Consider the following 26,060-nt stretch of genomic DNA (forward strand, 5'->3'; position numbering starts at 1 on the left):
CGAACAGATGAAAAAGATGTTTCCATCACATAGCTCTTATATTTATTAGGCTGTCAAAAAAGTCCTGCGGTATTTCCGCGAGGTGTCGTTGTAAGCGCGTAGTTCTAGTTGTATTCATTATATCGAGTCATGCTATAGCTTGTTGGAAAGGTATTTTTGCGCGCTATAATATAGTCCTTGACAGTGTTTTGTTTGGTTAAGTCGTTCGTGAGTTATAGTGTCGCAAATATGGAGCAAAATAAAGAGAAAATCCGACATATTTCACAGTACTACTATGACAAAGGCAAAAATGCATCTCAAGCTGCCAATAAAATTTGTGCAGTTTATGGACCCGATACAGTTTCCATTTCCACCGCACAACGATGGTTTCAACGTTTTCGTTCTGGTGTAGAGGTCGTCGAAGATGCGCCACGCTCCGGAAGGCCTGTCGTCGAAAATTGCGATAAAATCGCTGAATTAGCCGAGAAAGACCGGCATAGTAGCAGCCGTAGCATCGGCCAAGAGCTGGGGATAAGTCATCAAACCGTTATTAACCATTTGAAGAAGCTTGGATTTACAAAGAAGTTCGATGTATGGGTGCCACACACGTTAACGCAAAAAAACATCTTTGACCGTATCGACGCATGTGAATCGCTGCTGAATCGCAACAAAATCGACCCGTTTCTGAAGCGGATGGTGACTGGCGATGAAAAGTGGGTCACTTACGACAACGTGAAGCGCAAACGGTCGTGGTCGAAGCCCGCTGAAGCGGCTCAGACGGTGGCCAAGCCCTCATTAACGGCCAGGAAGGGTCTGCTGTGTGTTTGGTGGGATTGTCAAGGAATAATCTATTATGAGCTGCTTCCCTATGGACAAACGCTCAATTCGGACCTGTACTGCCAACAACTGGACCGCTTGAAGGTACCACTCATGAAGAAGAGGCCATCTTTGATAAACAGAGGCCGCATTGTCTTCCATCAGGACAACGCCAGGCCACACACTTCTTTGGTGACGCGCCAGAAGCTCCGGGAGCTCGGATGGGAGGTTCTTTTGCATCCGCCGTATAGTCCGGACCTTGCACCAAGTGACTACCACCTGTTTTTGTCCATGGCGAACGAGCTAGGTAGTCAGAAGTTAGCCACAAAAGAGGCCTGTGAAAATTGGCTATCCGAGTTTTTTGCCAATAAGGAAGCGAGCTTCTATAACAGGGGTATTATAAAGTTGGCATCTCGTTGGGAACAAGTCATCGAACAAAACGGCGCATATTTGACTTAAAACAGATGATTGTAACTAATTTTATGAACAAATGAAAACTCAAAAAAAAAAATAACGCAGGACTTTTTTGACAGCCTAATATATAGATATTTTTTGCCAATCTGATTTTGTTGTGAATGACAACACCCAACCTTTGGAATTTTTATTTATTCAAAAGCTAAAGAGTTAACAAAAACAGTGACCACTTACTCCAACCTAAGCTAAATATAAAGTATAAGTTCCCCGGCAATCCTTGTATTCAATGATAGAAAACATATAAACATGAATTCGTTCGAGCAATATAGTATTTATTTCTTATCTGATACTCGATAGAATTGCATTGATTTTTTTTTATCTGTATTATAGTGACTTTTAACACTTTTGGCTGGTTCGTCACTTTTACTTCCATTTATAGAAGAATGTCGGGAGTGAGAATTGAACTCGTGACCTTGAGCGTGAGAGATATGGATGTTACCACTACGCCAGATCGCCTCCAATTGCATTGATGTACCTTATGCTAATCGTGATTTTTTGTATTGTGAGGAATGCAATCAAACGCTACAAAGATACATGCTACAAATTTTCGTTTACGTAAACCTTCAATGATGGAATTACACAGTACTGTTGTTGCTGATTCGATGTTCGATTTTAGAATAATTCAAATTGGTTTGAACTGAGTAAATTCAGAGTGGTAACATCCATACCTCTCACGCAGAGATCACGAGTTCAATTCTCACTCCCGACATTCTTCCAAAAATGGAAGTAAAAGTGACGAACCAGCCAAATGTGTTGAAAGTCACTATAATAGAGAGAAAAAAAAAAGAGATAGTCCTTAAACTGTCAATTCGATACTTGTTTTATGGTATTTTAAAAGTACTGGTTAATTTTAAATTGGACGATAGTTTCCTTTATCTTGTTTGTCTCTTTTGCACAAAGTTATCACTTTTGAAATTTTTAGAGTATCCCCGAATATTGCTGACCTTATCACACTGCTCACAAATTCAGCTGTTGTTAAGATTTGACGTGTTTGCAAAAACTTGACCGATATTTTATCTAGACCAATGACGACACCTCAATTTAAATCGTTTATTAAATTTAATTGATGAAAGAATCGTTGAAGCAATAGAACACTATCCTGATGTATGGGTAACTCTTGTTTTATAAATAGAACTTCTTTCAACAAATCCTAAGTTTTCTTTCCATTAGTTGTACATCTATCTGATTTAGGTTTGTAGAAGTTTTCCTTATCCATTCTTATTCTATTTATTCTAACATTTTTTATATATTTAGTTTATTCTAACATTGAGTTCATTGGAGCTTATTTATGAAGTTTATATTATATATTTTAATTTAAAATTTCAATCATTGGCGTTAAATTAATGTACGGAATCGAATCCTGAATCCTAAGTACGAACGTAGATACCTCTCTGATGTATCTCTAAAAGATGAATCATCAACATTGTAACAAATTTCATATAACCAAATTTCAGAGAAAACTGTAAAATGAATAGTTTTTCTCATGCATATATTTTGTGACTTTATTTGTAGATTCTGATTTTCTAGAAGACGAAAACCGGAATCTCGAGACTCCTTCTAAAATAACCAGGATTTGGACACATCAGCTGCATCTCATGCAATTTGTAAGATTCAAGGTTTCTGTAGTTTCATTTGATCGCTTATTCACAACCGCGACAAGCTATCTTAGGCTGATGTCACATTAGGCGGATTCGCCGCCGCGGATATCGCGACGGTTTTTTTCTTGAATTGAAATCGCTTCCAAAACCACCCCGCTCTGTGTGACATGACTCATTCACAATACACTGTAGATCCTCCGCTGCGGTTTTACTCGCGGAATCCGCGGCGGCGAATCCGCCTAATGTGACATAATCCTTACCTCTTCCCGCTTCATTCCCACTGGGTTCTGTTTTGCTATGCTGCAGCGGAACATATGTGGAAGGACCCAAAGTGGAACCTTAAATGTACCCGATACTTGAGAAACAAACTTATTTCTTCGGGCTACATCGGGATTTTGTCTCAAAATGCCACAAGACGGATACATTATTATTTGTTTTTCTTGCCTTAAGAAGCATGACAAACTAAATAAAAATGAAATTAAACTTATTCTTTTCCACTTTATGAAACACAAGTGAAAAAGGTACAAATATATCCATGTTGGCCAGTTGTATCAAGAAAACGTCAAGTTGGGTCAAGAATGGGGGAAATTGAATAATTAGTGGACAATGTGCAACAGAATGAATTTCAAACAGAAGAAACCTTGAATCCTCCCTATGTTGCCGTGTATTCTGGTAATGCATCAACTCATGAATGTAAGCCTCACGTTACTCCTGCAGTGGCCACAAGCGAGTCCTGGGATATGTTGTATAAAGAAGTAGAACCTGCGAAGAAGTTGATTGAAAAGACGAAGCGCCAAAAAACTTGAGGAAAAGAAAAGGCAAACTGAGTTGAAACGGGAAAAAAAGAAATCCAAACATTAGCTAAGCTGAGAAAGCAGGAAGAACGGATGGAGCAGAAAGAAAAACTTGAAGAACTGAAAAAGATAAAAAAAAGCTGCAAATTCAAGAATTCTGACGCCTTCAATTATTTTATTACTTTGAACAACAAATTACCTGAATTCAAATACAGGTCGGGCTCGATTATATACAGACTCGATTCTATGTTTTTGATTATGTACAGTTTTGGTCTCGATTATATACAGTTTGGATTTTTTTTTTTATGTTTCAAATATGACTTATTTCAAGAAGAAATGTAACCTTTCAACGTTAAGGTATAATTTAAGTGGCTACCACATGTACAGTGGGGTAAAAATCGTGATTTTTCAAGATTTTGCTTGAATTTCCACCAAGAATTGTTTATATCGATAGTGCAGCCAAATTAAGAATAGATAGTTGGATAGTCAAAGAAAGATAGAAGTTGGGTGTCAAAGAACAAATTGTGGAACGGTTAAAAAGCTTCAATTTAATTGATAAAAATAATGTAGTTTAATATAAATGTTAAGGATGAAATTAATAATAACACATTAAAAATTATTAACTTTTATGTTTTTCACTTCCAAAATGTTATTAAAATCCACTTATTTAGATGTTCCACTACTATATCCTGTACTAAATATTCTCATCTTTCAAATGAACTTCTGTAGCGCACTTTGTAATGTAGAGCCAGTTTGAGGCAACAGAGTCGGAAACAAAAAAAAAGTTTTATAACTCTGTCATTGTTGAAATTCGAACATATGCATAGAAGAATTTTTTTTTCATCAAATATGATCGTCTATCACGTCATTGCACAACTTTTTTTTGAACCCTCTCACTTTATCAGCTCTTAACTATTCCAGTTATGAATATTTTTACTCCGTTCAATTTTTGTTTTATTGTTAAATGATAGATGGACAAATAATGATATAGTGGATAGTAAAAATATTCTTTGTTTTATTTTTACGGAGTTCGAAAAACGTCCGAAATTCGTATCTCTACACTAGAATACCCCCTTAATAAGCGGCCTACTCACTTATGCAGCTCATGAAATCAACTCTTTGCTCCTTTCAATAAACTCTTACTGACACCTTAAAACAAACAAAACAAAACATGAGAACGGGAATTAGCTGACACAGTCCCTATGTAGAGAGATGAAACACATATCAAAGATAGAAAAGAAAATAAAATGACCGATAGCTAATTTTTTTCAAATACCGCACTAAAAAAATTGCACGGGATTTTTGGTACAAAAATCGCATTAAAAACGCTCAAAAACAAGTTTTACTGTATTTTGAAGCGTATCGCAGACCGAGATGCAATCTATTAAATGTTGTTTTGGTCAAATTCTGTAGAACCCACGCATCGTAATGATTTACGTAACCAAGTTTCACCAGAACCACAGGATTATTCTTGGTCAACGTTCCGATTTGGTATGCATCTGAGGCGCCTTTATATTCAATATTCTATATTCTTATTTCTAAATGTTCGAATTATCCCAACACAGAATTACACTGTGCGACAGTGATTTTACACCCGGGATGAGGCTCATTTTGTAGATCCAGTCAAGTACAACACTAAAATATTTGAGTTGTGTTTCAGAACCCCTCCAAAATTTTAAATTTTTCAATTGATGTTTTTATTCATTCTTTATCTACTAATTAGCGGCCCGGTTTCTTATTTTATAAGCTTCCCGCATAGTCATTGGAAACGCTTTGCTTTATATAGATTCTCGCAATTTTTTATCTTTTCTTTTCTTTGATGTTTGCTTTTTCCTCCAAATGTCACTATGTCTCTTTTCTTCAACTCTGCTTCCAATTTTTGCTCTTTTAGTTGTTTTTTCGACTACGATTTTAAACTGAGTTTCTAACATGCTGCAGACTCTATTGAGATCTTTATCTGCTATTAGTTGTTTCAACGGTTTTCACCGGTAGCATCAATTTCAAACTGCAGTAATTCATGTATTTAAATTCAAAATATCTTTATCTTAAACGGAATAACAAATTTCACCTTCTATCACCTTCTGAGAGAATCTGAATAAATTTATTTTTTTCATGTGAGAAAGGTGTTTTCTAACTTTAAGGGGATGAATCAAAAACCAAAATTTTCTTTTATAAACGACAAGCATTTGGATAAAATAGAAAATATCATAAAAGAGATTTTTGAACATTATTTCAAGCCAGTTCAAAAATCAATTGGTTAATGTTCTATTACAATTTAACCAGTCATCAATGGTTGTAGACAATTTTTAAGACGTTTGTGTGTACATGGAAGGTTGCAGCACTCTTTTAGACAGGCCAAGTCGTTGTTATTTTCGGATGTTTGATCATTTTCTAGTATTAGTAATTGTACAAAAATCTAAATTGTGCTTAAAACCACAAGAAACCGTTTTGCAAACAGAGTGTCTGAAATTTTAATTCAATCTGTCCGAATTTGATTTTTTTATATATAGTGTTCGAAGTTTGATTCTTATTCGCTTCATTTGAAAAAAACATTTTATTCGATGATTTTTTATGTTTTCAATTAAATAGGTACCAAAATAGAGAGCTTAAAAGCATATTGAACTAATTTATTAAAAATATCAACCAAATAATACCTGTGCATAAAGTTTAGATCTGTTTTCCGCATCATATGCCTTAACCCTTTGAGGCAAAGAGACAAAGAGAAAATAAAAATACCCATGTTGCACAGAAATTTTATACCATTCAAAATTGAAATAAATTGGTGTGTTTTTATTGATAAAGATATACAATGATATAAAAATACAAAAATATATAAATATTTCATTTGTGTTATTTGTTATAAGGTGGGACTCTAATAGTCCCACCGTGCAACATGAGTAGGATGCTAAATGAGCATGCTCATGAATGGTATTTATTAAAACACATATTTTTACCAAAGCACAGCGGTACTTTGCATACAGTACAAGACCATAATATGCGAACCTCATGTTTTTTTTGACTGCATAGCGCACATCATCTACGACTGGAATGTATCGGTTGATGCTTTGAATCTTTTCTTCTAATTTCCTAATTAGAACCCTTGGTTTAGATTTACTTATTTCGACTGCTAGTGATTTGGATATATTTTTATTTATCAATGCTTGTGCAACAAAGCCTTCAGCACATTAACCTTCTATATATATATATATATATATATATATATATATATATATATATATATATATATATATATATATATATATATATATATATATATATGTATATATATATATATATATATATATATATATATATATATATATATATATATATATATATATATATATATATATATATATGAATATATGAATGTGACTTAGAAGCCAACCTAAATGATTTACAGTTATTAATTGATATATGTATTCATTGCGTTAATAAGATATCCCATTATAAAATTTATACCAATAAATGCGTGAATTTCTTGTTCATTTGTTGGAGTGTATCTATTTTTTTGTTGTTCTGCATATAGATTGGTTTGAAAAATGATGGAGTCAATAATTTCGTCAGTTATAAATTGGCAGATCACGTCATAAGGTGGTGGATCTTGCAGGTGTGCAATATCTTGAGTCGGCCCAACATTTGAAGTAAATGATCCCACTGGTGTTGTGTTTCCGTTATAACGCCATTTTGGAGACTTTTCGGCAATTTTTTTCTATTGTGAACTGGTGTATTTTATTCTATTTCACTACTTTCAGATTCATCCGAAGTAGAAAGTAGTCGAATTCGTTTTTTCATTGGGGTAAGCAATTCTTCCTCGTCAGATTCAGAATCAATTATAGAATTGTCATCTGATGGTATTTCTTCAAAATCCAGGTTATTTTTGTTCATCTTGAATCAGAAGGGTGCAAAAATACATATTTTAAAACTAAAATTATAGTTTTCACTATAAACTTAAATAATAAATTAAAAACCACTAAATCACTAAATAAAGCTGCACTACTAAAAATTTTGGGTTTCGACAATTGATGAACTTGTCATATAATGATAAACTTTGCCAACCCAATCAAATATATTTCTGATATTTGCTAATGGTTTTGCCAACTAGTTTAAATAAAAAGGTTCCGAAAAAAAATATGAGCGCGTAGCTGTTCTAATATTTCTAGGTGGGACAAAAAATGTCCCACCATGCGTTATTACGCGTCAAAAAGGTGGGACATTTTTAATACCACCGTGCCCCAATAAGTTAAGCGTCCGAGATATGATTCAGAACGGTACACTGCTCGCTGTCTAGAGTCATACTGGAATCGCGGCACACGGTTTATATACTAGCCTCACGGCAGATTGATCGCAGCTTACACCTTTTGGACGGCGAATCGTAGGGAGCGCAGATTTGACCTATCAAAAAGTGAGATTTAACGCTGCAGAAAGTTAAGCCGAACGCATAGCTCATTGCACCGAACCATATTCGTATTTCATGAGCAACTGAGAAAGCACAGACTGCTTGTGCTCGACCAATCAGAACGCAGAATTTTCATGTAGACACTTTCCAATTGTTCGACAGTTAGTTTCATAAAATATATAATTTTCATCAATGTAATAAACCGCTAGAGAGTGCCCAAATCGATTGATTCAAATAACTAGTAAATCCGTCTGGAAATGATTGAGCAATAATCATTCGAAACTGTTACCACTTTTCCCGAAAATCTGAGAGCCACTATATCGGTTTGGCATGGAACGGAATCTCATCAAACTATTCGATTTAACCTTACGGTTTGTTGACATTACATAAAAAATCATAGATAATTATTCTTTGTGAATTTTTGGGTTGAGTTTTGATATTTTTCTTACCTGATCTTATTATTGTGTACAACCAAGGACTTTTCACCTACAACTAACAGTTTATTCTAAAAATATTCGCCATTTTCTAAAAAGCTATCTAGTTAAAATACAGAGAACAGATCGAAGGAATACAATTTTTTTCCGTTCCCAATCGAAAACAAAACCGCTGCAAGTGGCAAGCGCCGTTTAATCGACACCGTTTCCACCGTCGGCAGCGTCGAATCTCGACCGATATGGGTCGCAAATTATCCGCAATCGAAACAGAAGCACTGAGAATTTATATACATTTTCCCGCTCATTTTTTTTTTTCATTGGCCTTTGTGTGGTGGCCTTCGTCGAATGATAGAAAACAAGTGTATCAACAATTCGCGCGAAGCGCGTGTTAACTGGCAATTAGCGCTTGCCACAGCCATACCGGATTTTACAGTCGTCTGAATTGCTCCAAATGATCGCCTTTAGTGTACATCAACACCCTTCCCACCACCATCACCATCATCATCAGCTGCATTGTAGCGTTGTGTAGTACAAACAAATCAACTAAATGGTTCTACGTCAGCACACGATTTGGGCCGGTAATTTCCTTATGTTTCCAGCGGGGGCGGGAAACCAGGCGAGCGGCGGTGGGATGATTTCAGGTATGCAATAATCCTGGTGACGTCTATCGTTCCGAGAACGGTTGTTATAGTTTTTTTTTCTTTCTTGCTGATGTTGCGCAAAACACGATAGCGAATATAAACGAGTTGCATTTGCATATGTAGAATGCAAATTCCGTCTCAACAAAAATGTTCAACTTCTGGACGTTCCACTAAATTCTGTTCCTCCCCTTTCGGGCAATCATATTTCCCATTTCCATCGCGAAGAGGAATGAATTATTTAACTGCCCGCTTTAACGCACCTCACACCACAACACTATCAGTCGGTTCGAGATAAAATCAGTTGTACGCTGAATGACGCAGAAAATGTTTACCTGTGAACTGATAAAAATATTTTATTATTTATTTACATAACTTTGCTCTTTACCCACTAGTTATCTCCTGCCTTACGACCGGTACACTACCAGCAGCGACCGAACAGCTGGAGTATAGGCTGTGTCTTTCGATTCAATTTGCTAATTAATGTTCGAGTGGGAGTGAGAGTGGGCAAATTCTGTATTTATTCGCATCTAAGAAGCGAAGCAAATGATCCATAGTACTCATTGCGTAGAAAGGAAGATGAAAAGCTCATTCCGAAAATGGGGTGACATCCCAGTGAAGTTTATTGACATACTCGAAGAGACTTCTTCAGAAATGCGGAAAACATCGAATTATTCAGTCAGTGCACACCAGGGTTGCCAACTATATTTTTCAAAACTCAGGAAGAATGAAAATAAAAATCAGGAAGAAATCAGGATAGCTCATATTGGGTTTTCCGGAAGATTCGTGACGATTTATGAGAAAACGAAAGCATCGTTTTTATGTACAGATAAATGCCCAATCATTTGCCATCTTTCGTGTAACTTAAAAATTCCATCCTCCCAGAATGTGTTCGCTTTTACATCGAAAACTGTTCACGGTATTTTCTACGCTGTCCATCGAATCGAAGTTTTTGCCCTTAAGAGAATTTTGCAAAGACCTGAGGCTGATCCAAAAATAATCTGAAGATGCAATAGCCGGTTAGTTCAGCTTATGGAATAGTACTTCCTAGCGAAACTCCAAACTAATTTGTAGTGTGGTCAAGAAGATAGAAAGATGCATTGACTAATTATGGACTTTGGTTCGGGATCGTTCTGGTTCTGGATCGATTTAATTTGTAGCAAGTTCCGAACGAAAAATCGAGATAACTATTTTTATTGGCACCCAAAACCATACTTTTCGTTTCGTATTCCGAAAAAAAAACCCAGAGTGTCGATTTTTGACAAAAAAAATTTCGAGATGACACTAGATCTCGACGTTTCATGCAATTTCAAGATATTTGGCATCAAAAAATTCTTTTCGAAAACTCCGATTTCCTTACTCTCCCTTTGGGTGATTTTTCGATTTTCAAAAAACTCAAACTTCCTTAAGTCCGATTGAGCTGATATTTTGCATAGGGTGTTTTATCGAGGTGATGAACATTTTTTATGGAGTAACCTTTAGAAATTCGGGATGACCATTTTCATTGGCACCCTAATATAGGTATATATGTCCCTCAATAAATGCTCAAGATAGTCAGGGATTTTCACACATGCATAACTAGCACACAAAGCCAGAGAATGACATGTAAATTTGACGACTATTTTTTAATTATCACTACGACTATATCCAATAGTTCTGGGCAATCGATTTTTATCAAGCGCAAGGCGGAAGTTGAATTATTGCGTTGTAAATTCTTTTATGATACTGCAGGCATAACTGTGGTGTAAAAGTTGCCACGTAGCTTTATGTTGCTTTGTTCAAATGTAAGAAATTTCACACGCAGAAAAATCTGTACCCTGTACCGTACAGAATCTGTACCAAAAATTACAAAAAAAATCTGAACCTTTCCATATAAATCTGTACGTGTGGCAACACTGGTCACAGAGTATGACTTTCTTCGGAAAAGATCGGCTTTGAGGTTAGCAAATTTTTTTGCTTACCAAAAGTTTTTAGCGGCTCAACACTGTTGTAAATGATTCATTTTCATCACCCGTCACGATTTACTTCAAAACAGCTTTTTCATTGTACAGGCAAACCTGTTTTTGTGCGGGGGATAGGGATCGCACAAATAAAAATTGTACTAAACTTCACGAGTAGCTTCAAAAAATAGTGTTCGCTACACAATTAAAATCCTAATGATTCCATTCGTGATCATCATTCGATTTCCTTTTTTCACTTTAAGGCAGTATTCTATTCTTGAAATTTGAAAAAAATCTTTTTTTTTAGGATAGTAAATAGTAAAAATATTCTTTGTTTTATTTTTACGGAGCTCGAAAAACGTCCGAAATTCGTGTCTCTACACTAGAATACCCCCTTAATAAGCGGCCTACTCACTTATGCAGATCTTGAAATCAACTCTTTGCTCCTTTCAATAAGCTCTTACTGACAACTTAAAACAAACAAAACAAAACATGAGAACGGGAATTAGCTGACACAGTCCCTATGTAGAAAGATGAAACACATATCAAAGATAGAAAATAAAATAAAATGACCGATAGCTAATTTTTTTCAAATACCGCACTAAAAAAATTGCACGGGATTTTTGGTACAAAAATCGCATTAAAAACGCTCAAAAACAAGTTTTACTGTATTTTGAAGCGTATCGCAGACCGAGATGCAATCTATTAAATGTTGTTTTGGTCAAATTCTGTAGAACCCACGCATCGTAATGATTTGCGTAACCAAGTTTCACCAGAACCACAGGATTATTCTTGGTCAACGTTCCGATTTGGTATGCATCTGAGGCGGCTTTATATTCAATATTCTATATTCTTATTTCTAAATGTTCGAATTCTCCCAACACAGAATTACACTGTGCGACAGTGATTTTACACCCGGGATGAGGCTCATTTTGTAGATCCAGTCAAGTACAACACTAAAATATTTGAGTTGTGTTTCAGAACCCCTCCAAAATTTTAAATTTTTCAATTGATGTTTTTATTCATTCTTTATCTACTAATTAGCGGCCCGGTTTCTTATTTTATAAGCTTCCCGCATAGTCATTGGAATAGCTTTGCTTTATATAGATTCTCGCAATTTTTTATCTTTTCTTTTCTTTGATGTTTGCTTTTTCCTCCAAATGTCACTATGTCTCTTTTCTTCAACTCTGCTTCCAATTTTTGCTCTTTTAGTTGTTTTTTCGACTACGATTTTAAACTGAGTTTCTAACATTCTGCAGACTCTATTGCGATCTTTATCTGCTACTAGCTAACCCGGCAAACTTCGTCCCGCCCATTTACTTGATTAATTCTCGAGTAATGCAGAAATTTGTGTTTTATTTGTATGGCAGCCACCCCTAAGAGAGGGGGGAGGGGTATCTAACCACCATAGAAACATTCATTGCACCCTAAAAATTCCATATGCCTAATTTGGTTTAATTTGCTTGATTAATTCTCGGGTAATGCAAAAAGTTGTGTTTCATTTGTACGGCAGCCCCCTCTAAGAGAGGGGGAAGAAGTATCTTAACACCATAGAAACATTTATTGCATCCTAAAACCTCCAAATGCCAAATTTGGTTTCATTTGCTTGATTAATTCTCGAGTAATGCAGAAATTTGTGTTTCATTTGTACGGCAGCCCCCTCTAAGAGAGGGGGAAGGAGTATCTTATCACCATAGAAACATTTATTGCATCCTAAAACCTCCACATGCCAAATTTGGTTTCATTTGCTTGATTAATTCTCGAGTAATGCAGAAATGTGTGTTTCATTTGTATGGCAGCCCCCCCTTTGAGTGGGGGAAGGACTGTCTAACCATCATAGAAACATTTATTGCACCCTAAAACTTTCACATGCCAACTTTGGTTTCGTTTGCTTGGTTAATTTCCGAGTAATGCAGAAATTTGTGTTTCATTTGTATGGCAGCCCCCCCTTAGAGAGGGGGAGGGGTCTCAAAATATCACGAAAACCTTCCCCGGCCCCAAAAACCCCTACATACCAATTTTCATGTCGATCGGTTCAGTAGTTTCCGAGTCTATAAGAATCAGACAGACAGACAGACATTACATAGCATCAATTTCAAACTGCAGTAATTCATGTATTTAAATTCAAAATATCTCCATCTTAAACGGAATATTTTCTCTAGAAAAAAGTGCAAAGAATCATAACCGCCTTTTTTCACCGCCTTTAAGAATAATTCAGGAATAATTCACAATTGTCTTCAGATTGATATATCATGAGTCTTGTTTCGTGTTATGTTTTCTGCAACTTGTAACGCTGCGGCGCAATTGCAAGAGAATCTGATAAAATAAATACTATTTTTGGCATTTTTTTTTAAAGAAAAGTCTCATTCATGATACTAACTGTCTCTTTGGTCTCAACATTCGAAAACGACAAAAACCCGAATTTTTCAATGATTTCGCCTAAGTTGCCTAAGACATTTGGAGTTCTGTACATTATAAAGCAGAAGCGTTTGAATATTTTAATGCGAAGTACTGGTAGTAAGAGAACATCACTGAAACTTGAAAAAATAGAAATATACGTTCCAATCGTTTCTGGTCGGATTTTTAAAAAGTTCACAAGCAATACACTAGAGTATAGTAGACTTTCAATATGACCATAGGTAGATTTAGCAAGTTGATAAAACAGGTTGGTAATATGCAATACACATCCCTACCAACGATTGATACATTTTACTATACGGTGTTGGTAAGTTTAACGATTGTCATTGCTGGCAACCGCGAAGAAAATATATGTCTGTCACCGTTTCAATTTTCATCCTCAATGCAGAACCAGAAGGGTAAATCTTACTGGGATATTTTAAGCGGTCTACACGGCAGGTGTTGTGCTGCCAAAACTAGTCGCTTCTCGTCGCCACTGCTGGTTGTCGCCAAGAAGCTGGTTGAGGTAAATTCGGTTTGGCTTGAGAAATTTTTCGCAGATTAGCTTATTGATCAAATGGCTGCAGGTTAAATTTTCCCATCTCTCACGGAACATGACGATGCAGAGAACAATTAAACTACACTGCCGTATGATACGAAAACGTCTGGTTTCCGCAAAATATGGAAAGCGGATTTAAAGAGACCTATCTATGCTGGAGAACAAGTTCCCTCACTGGTTCTTGCCCCAGGATGGTATCATCGATTGCTTCGTGAGGGAGTAGCGATTTTTTTCATTAAGTGTTATAACCAATGGCAAAGATGGCCGATCATGACCGTACTAACCAAAGTGATTCAACCCATATATCAGACATGGTAGTCCACCACTGCGGGTTTTGCAATGGTAGCATCCCTCGAACAGACTCATTACTCACATCTTCCTCAGTTTTTGCAACAACAGCAGCAATATCATCACCACCAACCAACCTAAATTTGCAGCTTCAATGGAGCGGGAAAAAACACGTAAACCTTGACAAGGGAATACTAAAATAAGGACATTATGAAAATGAAGTAAATTATTGTAAGCAGACTCTCAAATTTTAGAGGTTTTTGTTAACTTAAGGGGGGACCCCTGTCAGGAAGGTCGAAAAATAATTAATTTTCGTGATTTTTTTTCGGATGTTGGGAATAAAATGAAGTGTTCGAGTATTTTGGTTACTGTTTAAGCTATATTTGAAAATGTATTTTTGATTTTTTTACTGTACGAATTATGATTATTACGCTGTGGACAGTTTGATGATTTGAAATTGGTACCTTGCTGGTGGTATCGGTTCTGAAGCAACGGGGTGTCTCAGAACGAATTCCAATAAATATTTTTTAGGACAATACATAAAGCGTTTCATAGAGGTTTTCGAAAAATTGAAAAATTGCCAAAACGACGTCTATTTTTGTTAAAAATGGTAATTTTTTATGAAAAATCGCTGTTTAGAAGCTCATAAAAAATCGAAAAAATGAGATATCGAAAAACGGCTATGTAACGCTTTAGATAATCCATTTTTACATGCTGATAAAATGTAAAAATGGAATCGGATGATTTTAAAGTTCACCCCTCTGAACTTTAGTTTCCTGTGGGGCTCATAAAAAAACAATATTTGAAAAGGGACTTTAAATTTTAATATATCAAAAACATTGATGTCAACGGCGACCAATTAACACGTTCGACGCCCAACGCGACGTTTTTGAGTTTCTTGCAGAGCCCAACTTGCGATTAAATCATTAAATGAAGATCAAACTTAGTTTATAGATAACTTAAACATGATCAGCAATGTTTGTTTTCAATTGAAGACGAATTGATGACAATAACACATGCCAAAGTCATAGTATAAGGGTTTTGCAAAAAACTGCAATACAAACCATCCGTACTATAAAATAATAAAAAGTATAGTATAAACAGTATAATATTATGGTTATGATTTGATTATTTTTCTTCATATCTTATAGTTACATTTAGGTGCCTATTCTATCAAATTCCTTCCAAAAATCCTACTCAATTTGAGCGAGGAAAGTGTCACCCATATCTGGGTGACGGGGCGTCGAAGGTGCTAATTCGCGACTACGAAGCTGAATTTGACAGCTTGTGTGCGTGAAGCGAATGTCAACAAAGAATTGCAAAAAGAATATGATTTTTAAACGCACCGTTTCAACGTTTTTTGCAGAAATTTTCGTAATGGTGAGTATGTATCGAAAGAACTATCCTCTAGGATGCTAATTTAGTTAAATCACATAAATTTACTGCAGGGGAAAACGTTTTCTTACCGCATCCAAAGGACACTGTCTTTACTTGTGAAAAAGTAAATAAACTTTCAGGATACTAAATTTTAATAAAAATTAATAATTGTGTGCAAAATTTATCTTCCAAACGGTTGGAAAATGAGTTTTCCTTATGCAGTGAAAAAAACTTTGGCGTAGCTTAAGCTGAATTTAACTTATAAGTGTTTTTCTGTGACCTTGTTTCATGCATTATCAGGAGCCATCAGTCGGAGAAAATGAAACCTGCTACGTGGCTGTAGAGTTTGCGGATGTGTTCGATTACGCTGCGTGTGGAAGACATTTAGTCGTCGAAGGCGAAAGAGTATTCAAAGCTGGACATCTTTTAATAGTTGGTGTTGAAGAAGTTCACGATGAAGGCTTCAGTATTTTCTCGTCCTGCCTCCAGTCATCATCTCCAAGCTCGGAACCCCATACAATAAAAATTCGTACGAAAATCTCCTTCTCCAAATGGTTGTTTTCGTGTTCCTTCAAAGCTGGCAAAGGGAAGTGCAAACACGTCATGGCTGTTTTGTATCATTTGCTTAAGTATGTTTTATTTTATTTCTTTATTATTGCACATTTTGCACCACGTTGGACTGTTTCACACTTTTTCAAAAGTGCAAAAATGTGAATAAAAGTGCGACCTTGTTGGATCAAATCGATTTGCTGTCGTCAGCGCACTTATTCGTTATCAATCGAAGAATAGGTGCGCTGAAGACACCAACATGATTCGATGTTAGAGCGCACTTTTATTCGTATTTTCGCACTTATGGAAAAGGCCGAAACAGTCCAACTTGGTGCAAAATGAGCAATAACGAGTTTTGAATCATAAGTAATTAATTCGCCTCTGTGCTTAAGGAATTACTTTGAACTCATCAAGAGGCTACTAATAAACGACTTGTTTAAAAAAGGTAGTTTCAGGGAAGAAACACTTTAGTAAAGGCCTATTTATTTAAAAAAAAATATATTCTTAACATGTCTATTGTGCAGGAATCCGGTGCTTCCTTTACTGACCGTGACTGACCTGAAGCAAAAGTGAGGAAAAATTGCTGCGAAAACCGCTTCGGACTTGTATATAGCCACCCGAATAAAAGATCTTTGCTTCTGCAAAAAATGGCTGGGAGGTACCATCCCACTGGATGCCAGTATCTTAAACGATTCTACCATTGAAGAAACACCAAAAAAGAAGGGAAGTTTCCAGTACATAGCGACTGGCGAGGAGGAAAACTCACAGATTTTGCAACATCTTGTAGATGGTAGGTAATCTTAAAAACTTTGTTTTTATGGCATCTACAGTAATCGCTCCATTTGTAGGGTGGATGATGTCCACACACAGCTAGTTTTTTAATTGTGACAAATTTATTATTATATTATTTTTGTTTTTCTGCAGTTTTTCCTGAAAGTTCTGTGGGATTTGAAATACTCGGCAGACCATGCATAAGAGCAACACAGGAACATAATAAAATCACAAAACCAGAAACCGTGGATGTGTTTTTGAGGCACGAAATATCCGATCGAAAACTTTCTTCGGATTCCCTCGGGTCCCTCGTGTCATACCATGAAGACGTTCACTCAGCGGAGTTGAAAACCTTATTAGAGAGAGTATTTGATTCGGAAGTTGAACTCCATTATAAATATTTCACTGGGCCTTTGGAGCAAGATTTGAGTGCATTTTATGAACTCAAGGTATGTGTTTCCTCTCGTGAAAGTATTGAAATATGCCTACGTACACTCCATCAGGATTCAGATGATTGGAAAGAAGAGCGAAGTTTGAGAATAACAGCATCTAACGCGTATCAGTTGTTTACATACTATAAAACGGAATCGACCAAATCTAAAGATTGGAGACGGAAGGTTTCGCGACTAATTTTGCCTAATGAATTACACACCCCTGCAGTGGAGCACGGCCGAAGCTGTGAATCTAAAGCTTTGTGTAAATACTCGTACATTACTAACAAAACAGTCACAAGATGTGGATTGGTAATACCACCATACGCGCCATGGATTGGTTGCTCTCCGGATGGGTTGATTCTAGATGATAGTAAAATCGTGGAGATTAAATGTCCTCTGGCAGGAAAATCATCAACCATTGGTGATGTAGTGAAGAACTTACCGTATTTCACTGCAAATACAATGCAACTTCGTAGGAATCATCAGTATTTTTGTCAAGTGCAATTTAATATGTTTATTCTTAAGTGTAAGATGGCGGATTTGGTGATTTATTCGGAATTTGATGATCAGTGCCACATAATAACGGTTGAATACGATCATGATTTTATAACAACAGTGCTAAACACTCTGAAGGAGGTTTATTTTAATGCTTATCTAAAGTATTTGTACTCTTTGACAAATTAATTTTTAAAACATGAATAAAGTTGTTTTTTTTTTCCAAAATATATATTTTATTAAGGCACATGTGGCGTTAGCCTGACGGGGCCGGGAGTCCAATATTTTGACAATTTTTGTCTTACAACTATGTTAGTAATATGTAACCGATTACTCGCAGTTGGTCAGTAACGCCCCCCTAGTCTGTACCCCATATCTAGCGTGGTGCGTCTTTCTCGACTCGAGGAATCCAGGATAGAATGGTCACTAGCCGGCGCAATCATCAGCTCGTGTAGAGTTGTCATGAGCGGTACAACCTTTGGCTCTTGTTGAATGATCAGTGTACTGCACAACCTTCGGCCCGTGCATCTGTAAAGAGTGTGTGTATGTATTGCCGCGTAAAAGTTTATCGATCGGATAGGAGGGATATGAAACGGGGACACAACGAAGGAAACATCATTAAACGTTGACATCGACGTTTCTGAGGAACAGGTATAGATGAAGCAGAAGATCAGGATCACGGTTACCTAAGATATCCCGGACGGGGATATCCGATTGTCTGCCTTGTACTCTCAGTGCTCTAGAGAGCTGAGAGCGAGCAGCATGGAACCGGATACACGACCAGACAACATGCTCGATGTCGTGGTAGCCATCGCAACAATCACAAAGATTGTTTGCTGCGAGCCCAATGCGATAGAGATGCGCGTTTAGGTTGTAGTGATTGGACATAAGCCGAGATATCACGCGAATGAAATCACGACCTACATTCAATCCCTTGAACCATGCACTCGTCGAGACCTTAGGGATAATCGTGTGTAACCAACGACCGAACTCATCACCACTCCACATGCGCTGCCAACTTACGAGCGTATACTGACGAGGAATGTAGAAAAATTCATTATAAGCCTTCCAAAAAGTGTGCCTTCTAAAGCGCCCACCTTAGCTAGCGAGTCCGCTTTCTCATTCCCCGGAATCGAGCAATGAGAGGGAACTCATGCTAAGGTAATCGTGAATAATTTTTCGACCAAAACACTCAATAGTTGTCTTATTCTTGTTAGGAAATAAGATGAGCGTTTATCAACTTTCATTGAGCGGATTGCCTCTATTGAGCTGAGACTGTCTGAAAAAATAAAATAGTGGTCGATGGGCAATGTTTCAATGATCCCTAATGCGTAATATATCGCACCCAGTTCAGCGACATACACGGCACAAGGATATTTGAATTTGAAAGAGGCACTGGAATTTTCATTCAAGATGCCGAAGCCAGTGGACCCGTTTATGCATGAACCGTCAGTAAAGAACATTTTATCAGATCCAACTTTCCCATATTCTGCCGAAAATACCGGCGGAATAGAATCGGAGCGTAGGTGATCTGGGATTCCATGGATTTTTTGTCGCATGGACAGATCAAAAATGACAGAGGAATTGCAGAAGTAAGGGAAGCAAACTTGGTTGGAGATGCCTGGTGAAGGGTGCACGTCGTGGGTAAGGTACTCATGGTATAAAGACATAAAACTTGACTGAGGAGTCAGTTGGAGTAGATTTTCGAAGTTATCAATCACCAATGGATTCATGATCTTGCAACGGATGAAAAATCTGTAGGATAATTCTGTGAACCGAAGAGTAAGCGGGGGTACTCCTGCCAAAACTTCGATCTCTTATTTGCTTATTTGTATGGGATTAGACAAATTAATTACTCCGCATGCAATGACCATTAGATCATCGAGAACTGGCAAGAACTGGGAACTGGCAAGAACTGATACAACCTTGGAATTCAAAAACGAAAAAATCCTGATCCTTTGAATAGCACGTTCAACGTGCACTCTGGCAGCGGCTATTGAAATGTTCTGAGTTGCATCGATCTTGCTTAGTTGCTTATGAGGTCCTGTAAGGAACGGAGGCATAACCAGCTTGATATTTTTTTGCTTACATTCTTCTCCAATCATAAAACCCTTATCATTCATCATCGCTTGACCAGGATTAACGCGATCAAGGATATTTTCTTCGATTACGATTTGCTTATCAGAGGTTTTACCCCCATAGCCGGAACTTATGTAAAAAATACTGCCTCCCGGTGTTACCGACACCAAATACTTCGCCGTCTCACGAGATTTGTAATGGGAGTATGTATTTATCCTGCAATGAAGGCATTTTGGTTTCATAATGGCAATTTCCGTGCAGTCCAACACTGCTACCTCATCCTCGAAGTCAGGCTTAAAGTAAAAGGGAATATTTCTCTTAATCTGTTCTTCCGATGGCCAATAAATGAGCGGCTTTAGAGCAGCACTCATGAAAGGCAAAATCCTCTGAAAGCATGTTGAAACGGTTTAGCTGTGCAGACGGAATAGCACCGATATGCATCGAAAGGATAGGTTGGTTTTCAGTTTTATGAGAACAATCAGTATTTCCTCTTCTAGCTTCACTGTAGATTTAGGCTTTTGACGATACTGCTTCACGAGAGTCACTGCTTTGACAATAGATTCGAGCATTTCTCTTGATTTAAGTCCAGTCCATGATACAAGATCGTCATCGCTTCAAAAGGAGATCGCTGAGATACGCTTGACTTTAAGTTTATCCAAATCCGTAGTGTCTACCTGAACTGCTTTCTTTACTGTAGGAACACAGACTTCGGGATGATCTGCACATTCAGCATCGATGGCAAGATCTGAAAGGTTTGGTGTATCATGTCTCTGGTCCATCGCTGCCCCTACTTTTGCACGGTTTGCAGCACGTTCAGCACGGCCCTCAATAAGTCTTTTCCTGGCTTCGCTGATGGGAGGTTGTGGCAAATTCAAGTCGGGAACTGCTGATGGCCTAAGAATTAAGCGATCAGTGACACGGCTTGTTGCTATAAAAAGTAAAATAATAATAAAAAAATTATAATATTATTGCTTCAAGGCGTGTATTACACTTCATACTTGGAGAGTAGAAGTTCGACACGGTGAAATGGAGGCTACAAATACGGGAGGTTTTTTTAGGTTCTATCTTTAGCCGTAGTCGTTGGATCCAGTCTAGATACCGCGATTTGTCCGTTTTCGGAGGGAAGGCATGAAAAGAAATTCCGGGGCGATATCTCTGCTTACATCCGGGGACGACACAAACAATACGGCTTTTGAATTTTGCAGATTGTTCGGAGTCAGCTTCAAGCAAATTTCGTCCGACTTGCATGTTCTCCGGGCAATTTGCGCAGCTTTTGACGTCCATATTTCACACGTTCTAAGGGAAATATTTTGAAAAATATTAGAGCACTGATTGAATAGAAGCCAGATCTTTGTATTTTAGGTATTTTATGAACACTAAGCGGATATTTTTATATCTTCTTCTTCTTCTTCAATGGCACTAACGTTCCTAGAGGAACTTCGCCGTCTCAACGTAGTATTACTTGCGTCATTTTTATTAGTACTTAGTTGAGATTTCTATGCCAAATAACACGCCTTGAATGCATTCTGAGTGGCAAGCTCTAGAATACGCGTGATCACAGTGCAAGTCGGAGGAAATTTCTTTGACGAAAAATTCCCCCGACCAGAACGGGAATCGAACCCGAACACCCGGCATGTTAGTTATGACGCTAACCACTCGGCCAAGGGAGCATATTTTTATATCAAATTTCCTTAATTCGGTTTACCTCTCTCGCAGGTAGATTGACAGAGGGTGTACTTCAACGGCTTTTTTTTCACTACTAAATGACAATAAATCTTGGTTCGGAGCATCGAAACAGCTAAGAAAAACTATTTTTCAACAATTTCCACTAATTGTAAGATAAACGCGGTATAAGTTTTCGAAAAATCAGTATATTAATTACAGAGAAAATATGCAACGGTTTGTTTACATATTTTTCACTCACACGCGAAACTTTCATAGGTGGCGACTCCGTACCTTCGATGACGCGAATACTTGCTCTATAGAGTTGAGGGAAAGCTTCTCTCAGTGTTTACGACCGCACGACCGCACCGTTCTCGTGCACATTTTGTCATCGCAGCAATCACTGCTCACTGCATCCTCTCTGTTTATTTACACCGCGCTTTTGGACACGAATTTTTTTAGCCTTTATTTATAGTGAGATTTGTTTTTTTTTATCATTCAAAATCTTTGCAATCTTATTACGTATCATAAAAATACGAGTTCAAGTCAATAAATGATCAATAGATTCTGTAGAAAAGTTTATGTAGAACTTGATAGAGGTTCTGTAACGATTTGAAGACGAAGAAACCTGGAAGGTCCTGGAAATATGTGAAAATTCTTAGAGTGTCGGTTTTAGCGAGATTTCCCCAACTTCTCAATATTCCAATTAACTCGCTGTTTATCACCTAACAGCAAATCCGACATGGCTCTGTTAAAACTCGAGGGAACTTTTCGCAAAAATTTATCAATGAAATGTTGTTGGTCCGTAGCTGTTATTCTATATTCTTAATGCGCACATCCATTTGATTGAGGAATTCAGCAGTACTGATTGAGAAACATGAATCTTTTGAACAATTTTATAAAAAATGATTGCCTGGAGGAACATCGAAATCTTTGATGGACCGAATTGACGCACTTTTTGTAATGAATCCATCAGTAGTCGACAACATTCTAGTTCGTTTTTCCTCCGAGCACTATTTTGTGAGTAAAAAAAATAGACGTAAAAACGGATTTACATCAGCGAAATTCATAAATTTGTAAGTGTGTGAGTAGTTTTCATGTACGAACAAAAAATCTAGCGGAATAAATTCATGTACGAAACAAAAAAAAAAACAAATTTCTACAAAAACTACAAACAAACTACAAAAACATTATAATATAAAAACATCATCAAATAAATTTTTCATTAAATTTTTTTTCACAGAAAAAACGTGTTTCTTTTTTACACATAATATATATTCGATACGAAATAGTTAATTTTCATTCATAATTTGTATTTCACAAGGTCGTCAAGGTTGTTTACTGACAATTTTCGATTGCGGCAAAATTTGTTGACGTCTTTCGTTAAGGGGGTAGTACACTATGGAAACTAGAAAAAAAATTTAAAAATATTTCTGGCTCAGAATGTCTTTGGGATGTCTACTTAATTGTTGTTATGAACTCCCACCAGAATATTTCACTCGTTGTGCATCTGGCATTGCAATCGACACATCGATCCGAGCAATAACAAAGCTGGCGTAATCATAATGTTTTACGCCACATTATGTAGGGAAAAGTCATCGCCAGCTCACAGGGGGAATGATTCTGGAATGCTATGTCTGATTTAGTTTCGTGTTCCAGTCGCAAAACAGTCGCCTCTTCCAAGGATGGCTTCTACGCAATACAATTGCAACTGAACCTCACCAATTAATCGTCTCTTTGAGGCCAATAATACCAACAAAAGAGTTTATTTTGAGAAGAGTGCACCATGGTTATGGGTGTGTGTGTGTGTATATGAAGTCGTGTCGTGACGATGCAACAATCTCCTAGCTTTGCTAACATTTTTGACCGAGAATTCGAGGAACGGTCATTCTGACGATATTTCATTTTCATCGATGCATCTGTGTGTTACCTTGTGCGTTCTCTGTGGAACGCTTGTTTGGTGCTGGTTGAATTTCGATCCACCGAAGATGGCTAGAGATGTGATTCCACTGGGGGACATTAAATAACAGTGCGACACTTTATACTTGCAAATGTTTCCATTTTTTGTTGTTGTTTTTTTTTATGGGGAGCCAAAAATATAGTGAAGTGGTTAAGGAATGTGGAATGTGTAAAGCGCGATGAATACTCAGTGCGATGTATACATAATGCGTGCATTGAAAAAAAAAACAAATCATGATATATGACCAGTTCATGTATTGTTCTCGCAAAGGCAAGAAAGAATCGCTGCTTCTAGAACTGCTTCTACAAAGTCAAGTGACTTAGCCTTTTGAGGCTCACCGAAAATTTCTAATGAAGAGTGATTTATGAATTTTTTTTTGCATTTATAAATAATATCCGAAATGATAAACAATTGAATTAAATAGAACGAATGTGTAGTCCTACTTATACAGCCGCGATAATATGAACAAGGAAGGGAAATAACGAGAAAGAGAGACGAAAGATCTTTGAATTGAAGTACCTTTAAAAACATAAACAGAACAAAACAGAACGGGAAGGTTAAATTTATGCTAGGGTATAAATAAATAGTGGATTTAAATTTTCAATTCACCGTAATAGAAAAAAAAGGCACAGGAATAGAGTTCGAGATAAATTTTCAGTGCATTGACATAAAGAAACAAATTGCAACATATGATCAGCTTGTATTGTTCCTGCAAGGGAGAACAATCAGTTATCATTAACTGATTGTACAAAAAAATAACAGTTATTTCTTAAATTTCTAAGAATTCTAAAATAATATCCGATGTTGTGAACTAGTGAATTGAATAAAATAATATCGTGGACCTACGTCAACAAGCGCATTCGTGTTTTAGACACAACCCTCTATAATTTTTCTGTAGAGCGTACTTGATCACACCGAGTGAAAGAATTTGCCTTCATATCAAATTTTCATCACATGACAAAATATTTTTGAAAAACCCTTCTTTGTTATTTTGAATTGCCATTTGAAGAGAATTGATGATGTGATTAGGGATGGATAAACCTTTTTGGCATACTCTACCTCTCACACTTATATCAACCAGTGGAGTGTGCATCACTAAAATGCTTTTGATATGGTCGTATTCCGGTTTCCGGAGCAACGCCTCTCACCGGGGTGCACTTGGAATGCATCCACTGTTTCGTTGCTTCTATATGGTTCACAACGCATCATCATCACAGGTTCCCTAGTTCCATTCTCTCCCATTCAAATCATACCACTGCAGCTCTAGAATGTCGATCTACCAGGAAACGGTTATGCTGAAAAGAGCGCATTTCTGAGAAGCGAACAACATATAGCAATGTGCACACCCCCCTACTGTGATAGCGATGTTGTGGAGAGTGAGTGCTTTTATAAGGACAAATAAAACCAGCAGTTATTCGTTTGATGTAATTCATTTAGCTGTCAGCACCACAGCGGTAACTGAGAACAGATGAGTCAGGGTGAAGAGGAAACCTCTAATAGTGCCCCAAAACAGTGCACAATCGGCAAAGAGGGTAAAAGTTTATCTACACTGGAAGAATAGAGCTATAGTTCTGAGCGCTGCACCCCAAAAGAGCGGTAGATTAGAATCACATCAGCACTAATTAGTTTCTTGTTTGTTTGGTCGAAAGTTTTCCAAGACCGTGGTTGTAAGATTCTCACGATGATGTAAGAATTCATCACACCGTCAACTCAAAGCAACCACCCGAATACCACCCTAGGCCGCGCTACCGCGCATCGCTGACGGTCATTTAGTGGGGATCACTTCTGCTATCTCCAGCAGCCAGAAATCGCCGTCAAGCGGCAGCTTCTGCTCGCTTTTTGTAAAGAAAGACAAAAAACCGGTGTGCGCGATTGTCACCGCCAATTCCGAACTGAATATGACTCCGGGAATGGGACGCAAGAAAGGACAAATTTAATTCAACTTTCATCACCGATTTGTTACGGAGCTGAGAACAAAATTGGACTTAATTCTATTTTCTTCACGACCACTCACTGTCAAGAGTGAAGCTGGGATTGCGAGGTCCAACTCGTCTCTGAGAAGAGTGACAAAGCGTTGGGACTTTAACAAGTTTAACAAGTGCTGTTGAATCCTACGGGGTGGTGTGAGACAGGGATATCGATGAAACCGTAGGTCCTCCCACGGTTGATTTATTGTCAAATATAATTGAAATCATTCTCCAATTTCCATACCGTTTTTTCTGCTTCGACAAACTTTGAAATTTATCTTTCACGTTTTTGCGCCCAACCATTTTCGAGCAGTATGTTTTCTCTTCGGAACCGAACGAAAAATCTCCTTTAATTATGCAACGGTTTGTACTTTCAGTGGGTGTCGTATCGTCGCGTTGTTGGTTGAGCTTGTTTTATCTCTCGAAGTTCACACGAAGTAACGTCTCCGG

At 37.3% G+C, this 26,060-nt stretch overlaps 1 protein-coding gene and 1 long non-coding RNA gene across 2 annotated transcripts in view; one reads left to right on the top strand and one right to left on the bottom strand.

Annotated features, from left to right (window-relative positions):
* LOC129770295 (high affinity cAMP-specific and IBMX-insensitive 3',5'-cyclic phosphodiesterase 8) overlaps positions 1-26,060 on the top strand; it is a 495,796-nt gene that overhangs the window by 242,623 nt on the left and 227,113 nt on the right. The window lies entirely within an intron of this gene.
* Positions 21,016-21,861, bottom strand: LOC129770296 (uncharacterized). The gene is made up of 3 exons (XR_008742087.1): positions 21,727-21,861; positions 21,121-21,317; positions 21,016-21,054 (listed from the first exon to the last, which is right to left on the bottom strand). It is a non-coding gene; the product is annotated as an uncharacterized LOC129770296 (long non-coding RNA).

The sequence above is a fragment of the Toxorhynchites rutilus genome, chromosome 2, assembly GCF_029784135.1.
Source record: "Toxorhynchites rutilus septentrionalis strain SRP chromosome 2, ASM2978413v1, whole genome shotgun sequence".
Classification (NCBI taxonomy): domain Eukaryota; kingdom Metazoa; phylum Arthropoda; class Insecta; order Diptera; family Culicidae; genus Toxorhynchites; species Toxorhynchites rutilus.